This window comes from Balaenoptera musculus, chromosome 3, assembly GCF_009873245.2.
Source record: "Balaenoptera musculus isolate JJ_BM4_2016_0621 chromosome 3, mBalMus1.pri.v3, whole genome shotgun sequence".
Taxonomy (NCBI): domain Eukaryota; kingdom Metazoa; phylum Chordata; class Mammalia; order Artiodactyla; family Balaenopteridae; genus Balaenoptera; species Balaenoptera musculus.
Window position 1 is genome coordinate 153,938,512 of NC_045787.1, and position 13,092 is coordinate 153,951,603.

At 38.9% G+C, this 13,092-nt stretch overlaps 1 non-coding gene across 1 annotated transcript; it reads right to left on the reverse strand.

Annotated features, from left to right (window-relative positions):
- Positions 1-12,658: 12,658 nt before the first annotated feature.
- On the reverse strand, positions 12,659-12,731 carry TRNAE-CUC. The gene has a single exon. It is a non-coding gene; the product is annotated as a tRNA-Glu (tRNA).
- Between the last annotated feature and the right edge of the window lie 361 nt (positions 12,732-13,092).

Below are 13,092 nucleotides of genomic sequence, written 5' to 3' on the forward strand. Positions count from 1 at the left end.
TGCTTGCTTGCCACTCACCTCCTGCTGTGTGTCCTGATTTCTAACAGGCCACGGACCAGTACCAGGCTCTACCAGTGCACGGGCTCTAGGGTGCACAGGCTTCAGTAGTTGTGGTGTGCAGGCTCAGTAGTTGTGGCTCACAGGCTGTAGAGTGCAGGCTCGGTAGTTATGGTGCACGGGCTTAGTTGCTCCATGGTATGTGGGATCTTCCCGGACCAGGGCTCAAACCCGTGTCCCCTGCATTGGCAGGCAGATTCTTAACCACATGCCACCAGGGAAGTCCCCCTACTAGTATTCTGCCCTCCCTCTTTCTTCTGCCCACTGGTAACCACTAGTTTGTTCTCCATATCTGTGCACCTGTTTCTCTTTTGTTATATTCATTTGCTTTATTTTTTTGATTTCACATATAAGTGATAGTATACAGTATTTGTCTTTCTCTCTCTGACTTATTTCACTAAGTATAATACCCTCCAGGTCTATCCATATTGTTGCAAATGGCAAAAATTTATTCTTTTTATGGCTGAGTAATATTCCATTGTATATATGTATGAAATCTTCTTTATCCATTCATCCGTTGATGGACATTTAGGTTGCTGTCTTATCTTGGCTATTGTAAATAATGCTGCTATGAACATTGGGTGCATGTATCTTTTCAGATTAGGGTTTTGATTTTCTTTGGATATACCCAGGAGTGGAATTGCTGGATCATATGGTAGTTCTCTTTTTAGTTTTTTGAGGAACCTCCATACTGTTTTCCACAGTGATTCCACTAATTTACATTCCCACCAACAGTGTACAAGGGTTCCCTTTTCTCCACATCCTCACCAACATCCGTTATTTGTGATCTTTTTGATGATAGCCATTCTGACAGGTGTGAGGTGATATCTCATTGTGGTTTTGATTAGCATTTCTCTGATGATTAGTGATGTTGAGTATCTCTTCATATACCTGTTGGCCATCTGTATTGCCTTCTTTGGAAAAATGTGTATTCAGGTCTTCTGCCCATTTTACAATTGGGTGTTTGTTTTTCTTTTGATATTGAGTTGTATGAGCTCTTTATACGTTTTGGGTATTAAGCCCATACGGGTCATATCATTTGCAAATATTTTCTCCCATTCAGTAGGTTGTCTTTTTGTTTAGTCAGTGGTTTCCTTTGCTGTGAAAAAGCTTTCAAGTTTAATTAGGTCCCATTTGTTTATTTTTGCTTTCGTTTCCTTTGCCTTCAGAGAGAAATCACAAAAAAAATTTCTATGATTTGTGTCAAAGAGTGTTCTGCCTATGCTTTCTTCTAGGAATTTATGGTTTCTGGTCTTACATTTAGGTTTTTAGTCCATTTTGTTTTTTTAAATCTTAATATTGAGTCTTTATTTTATTTTCATCAAACCTTCTTTATTACTTTATTACCTAACATTTTTTTAACTTTTTATTGGGTTGGCCAAAAAGCTCATTTGGGTTTTTTTGAAAGATATTATGGAAAAAACCCAAATGAACTTTTTGGCCAACCCAATATTATATATTGGAGTATAGTTGATTAACAATGTTGTGTTAGTTTCAGTTGCACAGCAAAGTGATTCAGTTACATATTCATGTATCTATTCTTTTTTAATTAATTAATTTATTTTTGGCAGTCTTGGGTCTTCGTTGCTGTGCGTGGGCTTTCTCTAGTTGTTGTAAGTGGGGCTACTCTTTGTTGTGGTGTGTGGGCTTCTCGTTGCAGTGGCTTCTCTTGTTGCAGAGCTCTAGGCTCACAGGCTTCAGTAGTTGTGGCACCCAGGCTCAGTAGTTGTGGCTTGCGGGCTCTAGAGCACAGGCTCAGCAGTTGTGGCTCATGGACTTAGTTGCTCCATGGCAACTAATTCATCTGAGTGACTGTTTTTGTGCAAGTACCATGCTGCTTTGATTATTATAACTTTATGACTAGTCTGAAGTCAGGGAGTGTGACACCTCTAGCTCTGTTCTTCTTTCTTGTTTTGGCTATTCAAGGTCTTTTGTGTTTCCATACAAATTTTTAAATTAGTTGTTCTAGTTCTGTGAAAAATGCCATTGGAATTTTTTTTTTCTAAAGAAACCAGCAAATCTGGAGGTTTATTTTATAGATTGTCTTTTGATAATAACTGATCATCCTTAGTTATTTACTGGGGGCCACTCTTCATCACGGTGCACGGGCCTCTCACTATCGCGGCCTCTCTTATTGCGGAGCACAGGCTCCAGACGCGCAGGCTCAGTAATTGTGGCTCATGGGCCTAGTTGCTCCGCGGCATGTGGGATCCTCCCAGACCTGGGCTCGAACCCGTGTCACCTGCATTAGCAGACAGATGCTCAACCACTGCACCACCAAGGAAGCCCGCCATTGGAATTTTGATAGGGATTGCATTGAATCTATCTTGGGTAGTATGGTCATTTTAACAATATTAATTCTTCCAATCCAAGAACATGGGTTTGTGTCATCTTCAGTTTCTTTCGTCAGTGTCTTATAGTTGTCTCAGTGTGGGTCTTTTACCTCCTTAGGTAGGTTGATTCCTAGATATTTTATTCTTTTGATTCAATGGAAAATGGGATTGCTTCCTTAATTTCTCTTTCATATAGTTCATTGTTATGTATAGAAATGCAACCCAATTTCTTTCGTTTTTTTTCTATTTTTCGGACATGCCATGTGGCATGTGGGTTCTTAGTTCCCCGACCAGGGATCAAACCTATGTCCCCTGCAGTGGAAGCACAGAATCCTAACCACTGGACCACCAGGGAAGTCCCCAACTGATTTCTATATATTAATTTTGTAACCTGCAACTTTACCAAATTCATTGATGAGTTCTAGTATTTTTTTGGTGGCATCTTTAGGATATTCTATGTATAACATCATGTCATTTGCAAACAGGGACAGTTTTACTTCTTCCTTTCCAATTTGGATTCCCTTTATTTCTTTTTTCTTGTCTTTCTTTTTTCTAGCCTTGGCTAGGACTTCCAATACTATGTTGAATAAAAGCAGTGAGAGAGGGCATCCTTGTATTGTTCCTGATCTTACAGGAGATGCTTTTATCTTTTCACCATTGAGTATGATGTTACCTGTTGGCTTATCATGTACGGCCTTTATTATGATGAGGTATGTTCCCTCTATACCTATTTTGTGGGGTGTTTATCATAAATGGATGTCGAATTTTGTCAGAAGCTTTTTCAGCATGTACTGAGATGATCGTATGATTTTTATTCTTCAATTTTTTAATGTGGTGTATGACATTGATTGATTTGCAGATATTGAAACTTCCTTGCATCCCTGGGGTAAATCCCACTTGATCATGGTGTATGATCCTTTTAATGTATTGTTGAATTTGGTTTGCTATTATTTTGTTGAGGATTTTTGAATCTGTGTTCATCAGTGATATTGACCTGTAATTTTGTGTGTGTGTGATATCTTTGTCTGATTTTGGAATCAGAGTGATACTGGCCTCATAGAAGGAGTTTGGAAGCACTCCTTCCTCTTCAATTTTTTCTAATAGTTTCAGAAGGATAGGTGTTAACTCTTCTCTAAATGTTTGATAGAATTCACCTGTGACACCATCTGTTCCTAGACTTTTGTTTTTTGGGAGTTATTTTTTTTTTAATTATTGATTCAATTTCATTACTGGAGATTGGTCTGTTCATATTTTGTATTGCTTCCTAGTGCAATCTTGGCAGAGTATACATTTCAAAGATTTGTCCCTTTCTTCTAGGTTGTCCATTTTATTGGTGTATTTTTGTTTATAATAATCTCTTATGAGCCTTTTGTATTTGTGTTGTGTCAGTTGGTAACTTCTCCTTTTTCATATCTGATTTTATCAATTTGGGTCCTCTCTCTTTTTCCTTGCTAAGTCTTGCTAAAGGCTTATCAATTTTGTTTATCTTTTCAAAGAAGTAGTTCTTAGTTTTGTTGATCTTTTCTATTGCTTTTTAGTCTCTGTTTCATTTATTTCTGCTCTGATATTTATGATTTCTTTCTTTCTACTAACTCTGGGTTTTTTCTGTCTTTCTAGTTCCTTTACGTGTAAAGTTAGGTTGTTTATTTGAGATTTTTTTTGTTTCCTGAGGTAGGCTTATATTGCTATAAACTTCCCACTTATAACTGTTTTTGCTGCATCCCATAGATTTTGGATCATTGTGTTTTTTTTTTTTTGAGGGGGGGCTTTTTATTTTTTATTTTTATATTTTTAACGTCTTTATTGGAGTATAATTGCTTTACAATGTTGTGTTAGTTTCTGTTGTATAACAAAGTGAATCAGCTATATGTATACATATATCCCCATATCCCCTCCCTCTTGTGTCTCCCTCCCACCCTCCCTATCCCACCCCTCTAGGTCGTCACAAAGCACCGAGCTAATCTCCCTGTGCTATGCAGCTGCTTCCCACTAGCTATCTATTTTACATTTGGTATATATGTCCATGCCACTCTCTCACTTCGTCCCAGCTTACCCTTCCCCCTCCTTGTGTCCTCAATTGTATTCTCTATGTCTGCATCTTTATTCCTGTCCTGCCCCTAGGATCATCAGAAGCATTTTTTTTTTTTAGATTCCGTATATATGTGTTAAGATATGATATTTGTTTTCCTCTTTCTGACTTAGTTCACTCTGTATGACAGACTCTAAGTCCATCCACCTCACTACAAATAACTCAATTTCGTTTCTTTTTATGGCTGAGTAATATTCCATTGTATATATGTGCCACATCTTCTTTATCCATTTATCTGTTGATGGACACGTAGGTTGCTTCCATGTCCTGGCTATAGTAAATAGTGCTGCAATGAACATTGTGGTACATGACTCTTTTTGAATTATGGTTTTTTCAGGGTACATGCCCAGTAGTGGGCTTGCTGGGTCATATGGTAGTTCTATTTTTAGTTTTTTAAGGAACCTCCATACTGTTCTCCATAGTGGCTGTATCAATTTACATTCCCACCAACAGTGCAAGAGGGTTCTCTTTTCTCCGCACCCTCTCCAGCACTTACTGTTTGTAGATATTCGATGATGGCCATTCTGACCAGTGTGAGGTGATACCTCATTGTAGTTTTGATTTGCATTTCTCTAATGATTAGTGATGTTGAACATCCTTTCATGTGTTTGTTGGCAATCTGTATATCTTCTTTGGAGAAATGTCTATAGGTCTTCTGCCCATTTTTGGATTGGGTTGTTTGTTTTTCTGATATTAAGCTGCATGAGCTGCTTGTATATTTTGGAGATTAATCCTTTGTCAGTTGCTTCATTTGCAAATATTTTCTCCCATTCTGAGGTTGTCTTTTGGTGTTGTTTATGGTTTCCTTTGCTGTGCAAAAGCGTTTAAGTTTCATTAGGTCCCATTTGTTTATTTTTGTTTTTATTTCCCTTTCTCTAGGAGGTGGATCAAAAAGGATCTTGCTGTGATTTATCTCATGGAGTGTTTTGCCTATGTTTTCCTCTAAGAGTTTTATAGTGTTTGGCCTTCCATTTAGGTCTTTAATCCATTTTGAGTTTATTTTTGTGTATGGTGTTAGGGAGTGTTCTAATTTCATTCATTTACATGTAGCTGTCCAGTTTTCCCAGCACCACTTACTGAAGAGGCTGTCTTTTCTCCATTGTATATTCTTGCCTGCTTTATCAACAATAAGGTGTGCATGGATTATCTCTGGGCTTTCTATCCTGGTCCATTGATCTATATTTCTCTTTTTGTGCCAGTACCATACTGTCTTGATTACTTTGTAGTTTTGTAGTATAGTCTGAAGTCAGGGAGCCTGATTCCTCCAGCTCTGTTTTTCTTTCTCAAGACTGTTTTGGCTATTCGGAGTCTTTTGTGCTCCATACAAATTGTGAAAATTTTTGTTCTAGTTCTGTGAAAAATGCCATTGGTAGTTTGATAGGGATTGCATTGAATCTGTAGATTGCTTTGCATAGTATAGTCATTTTCACAATGTTGATTCTTCCAATCCAAGAACATGGTATATCTCTCCATCTAGTTGTATCATCTTTCATTTCTTTCATCAGTGTCTTATAGTTTTCTGCATACAGGTCTTTTGTCTCCTTAGGTAGGTTTATTCCTAGGCATTTTATTCTTTTTGTTGCAATGGTAAATGGGACTGTTTCCTTAATTTCTCTTTCAGATCTTTCATCATTAGTATATATGAATTCAAGGGATTTCTGTGCATTAATTTTGTATCCTGCTACTTTACCAAAGTCATTGATTAGCTCTAGTAGTTTTCTGATAGTATCTTTAGGATTCTCTATGTATAGTATCATGTCATCTGCAAACAGTGACAACTTTACTTCTTCTTTTCCGATTTAGATTCCTTTTATTTCTCTTTCTTCTCTGATTGCTGTGGCTAAAACTTCCAAAACTATGTTGAATAATAGTGGTGAGAGTGGGAAACCTTGTCTTGTTCCTGATCTCAGTGGAAGTGGTTTCAGTTTTTCACCATTGAGAATGATGTTGGCTGTGGGTTTGTCATATATGGCCTTTATTACGTTGAGGTAAGTTCCTTTATGCCTACTTTATGGAGGGCTTTTATCATAAATCGGTGTTGAATTTTGTCAAAAGCTTTTTCTGCATCTATTAATATGATCATATGGTTTTTATTCTTCAATTTGTTAATATGGTGTATCACATTGATTGATTTGCATATATTGAAGAATCCTTGGATTCCTGGGATAAACCCCAGTTGATCATGGTGTATGATCCTTTTAATTTGCTGTTGGATTCTGTTTGCTAGTATTTTGTTGAGGATTTTTGCATCTGTGTTCATCAGTGATATTGGCTTGTAATTTTCTCCCTTTGTGACATCTTTGTCTGGTTTTGGTATCAGGGTGATGGTGGCCTCATAGAATGAGTTTGGGAGTGTTCCTCCCTCTGCTATGTTTTGGAAGAGCTTGAGAAGGGTAGGTGTTAGCTCATCTCTAAATGTTTGATAGAATTTGCCTGTGAAGCCATCTGGTCCTGAGCTTTTATTTGTTGGAAGATTTTTAATCACAGTCTCAATTTCAGTGCTTGTGATTGGTCTGTTCATATTTTCTATTTCTTCCTGGTTCAATCTCAGAAGGTTGTGCTTTTCTAAGAATTTATCCATTTCTCCAGGTGTCCATTTTATTGCATATAGTTGCTTGTAGTAATCTCTCATGATCCTTTGTATTTCTGCAGTGTCAGTTGTTACTACTTCTCCTTTTCATTTCTAATTCTATTGATCTGAGTCTTCTCCCTTTTTTTCTTGATGAGTCTGGCTAATGGTTTATCAATTTTGTTTATCTTCTCAAAGAACCATCTTTTAGTTTTATTGATCTTTGCTATCGTTTCCTTCATTTCTTTTTCATTTATTTCTGATCTGATCTTTATGATTGCTTTCCTTCTGCTAACGTTGGGGTTTTTTTGTTCTCCTTTCTGTAATTGCTTTAGGTGTAAGGTTAGGTTGTTTATTTGAGATGTTTCTTGCTTCTTGAGGTAGGATTGTATTGCTATAAACTTCCCTCTTAGAACCGCTTTTGCTACATCCCATAGGTTTTGGGTCGTCATGTTTTTGTCATTTGTTTCTATGTATTTTTTGATTTCCTCTTTTATTTCTTCAGTGATCTCTTGGTTATTTAGTAGCATATTGTTTAGCCTCCATGTGTTTGTATTTTTTACAGTTTTTTCCCCCTGTAATTGATATCTAGTCTCATAGCGTTGTGGTTGGAAAAGATACTTGATACAATTTCCATTTTCTTAAATTTAACAAGGCTTGATTTGTGATGCAAGATATGATCTATCCTGGAGAATGTTCCATGAGCACTTGAGAAGAAAGTGTATTCTGTTGTTTTTGGATGGAATGTCCTATAAGTATCAATTAAGTCCATCTTGTTTAATGTGTCATGTAAAACTTGTGGTTCCTTATTTATTTTCAGTTTGGATGATCTGTCCATTGGTGAAAGTGGGGTGTTAAAGTCCCATGATATGATTGTGTTACTGTTGATTTCCCCTTTTATGGCTATTAGCCTTTGCCTTATGTATTGAGGTGCTCCTATGTTGAGTGCATAAATATTTACAATTGTTATATCCTCTTCTTGGATTGATCCCTTGATCATTTTGTAGTGTCCTTCTTTGTCTCTTGCAATAGTCTTTATTTTAGAGTCTATTTTGTCTGATATGAGAATTGCTACTGCAACTTTCTTTTCATTTCCATTTGCATGGAATATCTTTTCCCATCCCCTCACTTTCAGTCTGTATGTGTCTTTAGGTCTGAAGTGGGTCTCTTGTAGACAACATATATACAGGTCTTGTTTTTGTATCCATTCAGCCAACCTATGTCTTTTGGTTGGAGCATTGAATCCATTTACATTTAAGGTAATTATCGATTTTATGTATGTTCCTGTTACCATTTTCTTAATTGTTTTGAGTTTGTTTTTGTAGGTCTTTTCCTTCTCATGTATTTCCTGCCTAAAGAAGTTCCTTTAGCATTTGTTGTAAAGCTGGATTGGTGGTGCTGAATTCTTTTAACTTTTGCTTGTCTGTAAAGGTTTTAACTTCTCTATCAAATCTGAATGAGATCCTTGCTGTGTAGAGTAATCTTGGTTGTAGGTTTTTCCCTTTTATTACTTTAAATATGTCCTGCCACTCCCTTCTGGCTTGCAGAGTTTCTGCTGAAAGATCAGCTGTTAACCTGATGGGGATTCCCTTGTATGTTATTTGTTGCTTTTCCCTTGCTGCTTTTAATGTTTTTTCTTTGTATTTAATTTTTGATAGTTTGATTAATATGTGTCTTGGCGTGTTTCTCCTTCAATTTATCCTGTATGGGACTCTCTGCACTTCCTGGACCTGATTAACTATTTCCTTTCCCATTTTAGGGAAGTTTTCAACTCTCATCTTTTCAAATATTTTCTCTAACCTTTTCTTTTTCTCTTTTTTTTCTGGGACCCCTACAATTCGAATGTTGGTACGTTTAATATTGTCTCAGAGGTCTTTGAGACTCTCCTCAATTCTTTTCATTCTTTTTTCTTTATTCTGCTCTGCAGTAGTTATTTCAAGTATTTTATCTTCAGGTCACTTATCCGTTGTTCTGCTTCAGTTATTCTGCTATTGATTCCGTCTAGAGAATTTTTAATTTCATTTTTGTTGTTGTTCATCATTGTTTGTTTGCTCTTTAGTTCTTGTAGCTCCTTCATCTGCTGTGTATTTCTCTGTCTTCTCATTTTGCTTAACTTGCTGTGTTTGGGGTCTCCGTTTCGCAGGCTGCAGGTTCGTAGTTCCCTTTGTTTTTGGTGTCTGCTCCCAGTGGGTAAGATTGTTTCAGTGGCTTGTGTAGGCTTCCTGGTGGAGGGGACTGGTGCCTGTGTTCTGGTTGGTGGGGCTGGATATTGTCTTTCTGTTGGGCAGGGCCGCATCCAGTGGTGTGTTTTGGGGTGTCTGTGAACTTAGTATGATTTTAGGCAGCCTCTCTGCTAATGGGTGGGGTTGTGACCCTGTCTTGCCAGTTGTTTGGCATGGGGCATCCAGCACTGGAGTTTGCTGGCCATTGTGGGGAGCTGGGTCTTATCGTTGAGATGGAGATCTCTGGGAGAGCTCTCGCTGATTGATATTACATGGGGCCAGGAGGTCTCTGATGGTCCAAAGTCCTGAACTCAGCTCTCCCACCTCAGAGGCTCTGGCCTGACTCCCAGCTGGAGCACCAAGACCCTGTCAGCCACACGGCTCAGAGAAAAGGGAAAAAGAAAGAAAGAAAAATAAATAAATAAAATTATTAAAATAATAAAAAAAAGAGAGCAACCAAACCAGTAAACAAATCCACCAATGATAACAAGTGCTAAAAACTGAACTAAGATAAACATAAAAATCAGAAACAAATCAGTTGCAGACAGCAAACCCCAAGTCTACAGTTGCTCCCAAAATCCACCGCCTCAATTTTGGGACGATTTGTTGTCTATTCAGGTATTCCACAGATGCAGGGTACAGCAAGTTGATTGTGGGGATTTAATCTGCTGCTCCTCAGGCTGCATGGAGAAATTTCCCTTTCTCTTCTTTGTTCACACAGCTCCTGGGGTTCAACTTTGGTTTTGGCCCCACCTCTGCGTGTAGTTCTCCCTCAGGCATCTGTTCCCCGCCCAGACAGGAGGCGGTTAAAGCAGCGGCTGATTAGGGCGCTTTTGCATATTCAGGCCGGGAGGAGGGAGGGGTACAGTAGTTATAATTGGAATGTGGGGTGAGCCTGTGGTGGCAGAGGCCGTTGTGGCATTGCAACAGCCTGAGGCGTGCTGTGTGTTCTTCCGGGGAAGTTGACCCTGGCATTGGTGGACTTCACAGGCTCCTGGTGTGTGTGTGTGTATGTGTGTGTGTGGATAGTGACCTGTGCTTGCACACAGGATTCTTGGTGCGTGCAGCAGCAGCATTAACGTTTCATGCCTGTCTCTGGGGTCCAAGCAGCATTAGTGTTTCATGCCTGTCTCTGGGGTCCACAGCTCACACATGTCTCTGCGGTCCATGGCTCACACCCATCTCTGGAGCTCATTTAGGCAGTGCTCTGCCTTCTGTGGGCAGACGGGGAAGGAACCCCTTCTCCTTTCACAGTCTGAAACAATGGTTTCTTGCCTCTTAGGCAGGTCCAGCCTTTATCCTGGACTCCCTTCTGTCTAGCTGTGGCACACTAGCCCCCTTCAGGCTGTGTTCACACAGCCAACCCCAGTCCTCTCCCTGGGATCTGACCTCCGAAGCCCGAGCCTCAGCTCCCAGCCCCCACTCACCCCGGCAGGTGAGCAGACAAGTCTCTCAGGCTGGTGAGTGCTGGTCGGCACTGATCCTGTGGGAATCTCTCTGCCTTGCCTTCTGCACCCCTGTTGCTGCACTCTCCTCTGAGGGTCTGAAGCTTCCCCCGTGCCCACCCCCCGTCTCCACCAGTGAAGGGGCGTCCTAGTGTGTGGAAACATTTCCTCCCTCATAGCTCCCTCCCAGAGGTGCATGTCCCATCCCTATTCTTTTGTCTCTGTTTTTTTGTTTTTCTTTTGCCCTACCCAGGTACATGGGGATTTTCATGCCTTTTGGGAAGTCTGAGGTTTTCTGACAGCATTCAGTAGGTGTTCTGTAGGAGTTGTCCCACATGTAGATGTATTTTTGATATATTTGTGGGGAGGAAGGTGATCTCTACATCTTACTCTTCTTTTTTTTTTATAATTCTTTAAATTAATTAATTTATTTATTTATGGCTGTGTTGGGTCTTCGTTTCTGTGCCAGGGCTTTCTCTAGTTGTGGCAAGTGGGGGCCATTCTTCATCGCGGTGCGCGGGCCTTTCATCATCATGGCCTCTCTTGTTGCGGAGCACAGGCTCCAGAAGCGCAGGCTCAGTAATTGTGGCTCACGGGCCTAGTTGCTCCACGGCATGTGGGATCCTCCCAGACCAGGGCTCGAACCTGTGTCCACTGCATTGGCAGGCAGACCCTCAACCACTGCACCATCAGAGAAGCCCCACATCTTACTCTTCTGCCATCTTGAAGGTCCCTCCCTGTGTTTTCGTTTTCATTTGTCTCCAGGTATTTTTTTAATTTCATCTTTGATTTATTCAGTGATCCATTGGTTGTTTAGTAGCATATTGTTTAGCCTCCACATTTTTTTGTTTGTTTGTTTTGCAGTTTTTTTAATAGCTGATTTTTAGTCTCATAGCACTGTGGCCAGAAAAGATGCTTGATATGATTTCAGTGATCTTAAGTTTGCTGAGACTTTTTTTGTGGCCTAGCATGTGATCTATCCTGGAGAATGTTTCTTCTGCACTTGAAGAGAAGGTATATTCTGCTGCCTTTGGATGGAATGTTCTAGATATGTCTATTGAGTTCATCTGGTCTAAAGTGTCACTTAAGGCTAGTGTTTCCTTATTGATTTTCTGTCTGGATAATCTGTCCATTTATGTAAGTTGGGTGTTATAGTCCCTTAATATTTTTGTGTTACTGTCAATTTCTCCCTTTATGTTTGTTAATATTTACTTTATGTCTAGTTGCTCCTATGTTGGGTGCATATATATTTATAATTATTATATTTTCTTGGATTGATCCCTTGATCATTCTGTAATGTCCTTCTTTGTCTCCTGTTACAATCTTTGTTTTAAAGTCTATTTTGTCTGATATAAGTATTACTATCTTGGCTTTCTTTTGATTTTGATTTGCATGGAATACCTTTTTCCATTCCCTCACTTTCATTCTGTACGTATCTTTAGCTGTGAAGTGAGTATCTTATAAGCAGCATATATATGAGTCATATTTTTCTATCCAATCAGCCACCCTGTGACTTTTGATTGAAGCATTTAGTCCATTTACATTTAAAGTAATTAGGTATGTACTTATTACCATTTTGTTAATTTTTTGGGAAGGTTGTTTTTGTAGTTCTTTTTGTTCCTTCCTTCTTTTTTTCTCTTCCCTTGGATTTGATAACTATCTTTAGTGTTATATTTGGATTCCTTTCTCTTTTGTGTGTGTATCTATTATTGATTTTTGGTTTGTGGTCACCATGAGGTTTATATACAGCAATCTAAAGACCCTGCATTTTTACTGCCCTCTCCCACAATTACTGTTTTTGACATCATATTTTATACCTCTTTGTTTTGTGTGTCCCATAACTACTTATTGTGGGTATAGATGATTTTATTACTTTTGTATTTTAACCTTCATACTAGTTTTATACATTTTTTTCCCATGCTGCACGGCTTGTAGGATCTTAGTTCCCTGACCAGGGATTGAACCTGGGCCCTTGGCAGTGAGAGCACAGAGTCCTAACCACTGGACCACCAGGGAATTCCAATATACGTGGTTGATTTTGTTACTTTATATTTGCTTTTACCAATGAGTTTTTCCTTTCACAATTCTCATGTTTCTAGTTGTGGCCTTTTCTTTTTTATTTAGAGAAGTCCCTTTAGCATTTTTTGTAAAGCTGGTTTGTTGATGCTGAACTCTTTTAGCTTTTGCTCATCTGTAGAACTTCTGATTTCTGTATCAAATGTGAATGAAAGCCTTGCCTGGTAGAGTATTCTTGGTTGTAGGTTTTCCCCTTTCATCACTTTAAATATATTGGGCTACTCCTTTCTGGCCTGCAGAGTTTCTGCTGAAAAGTCAACTAATAGCCTGGAGTTTCCTTATACATAACTTGTTGCTTTTT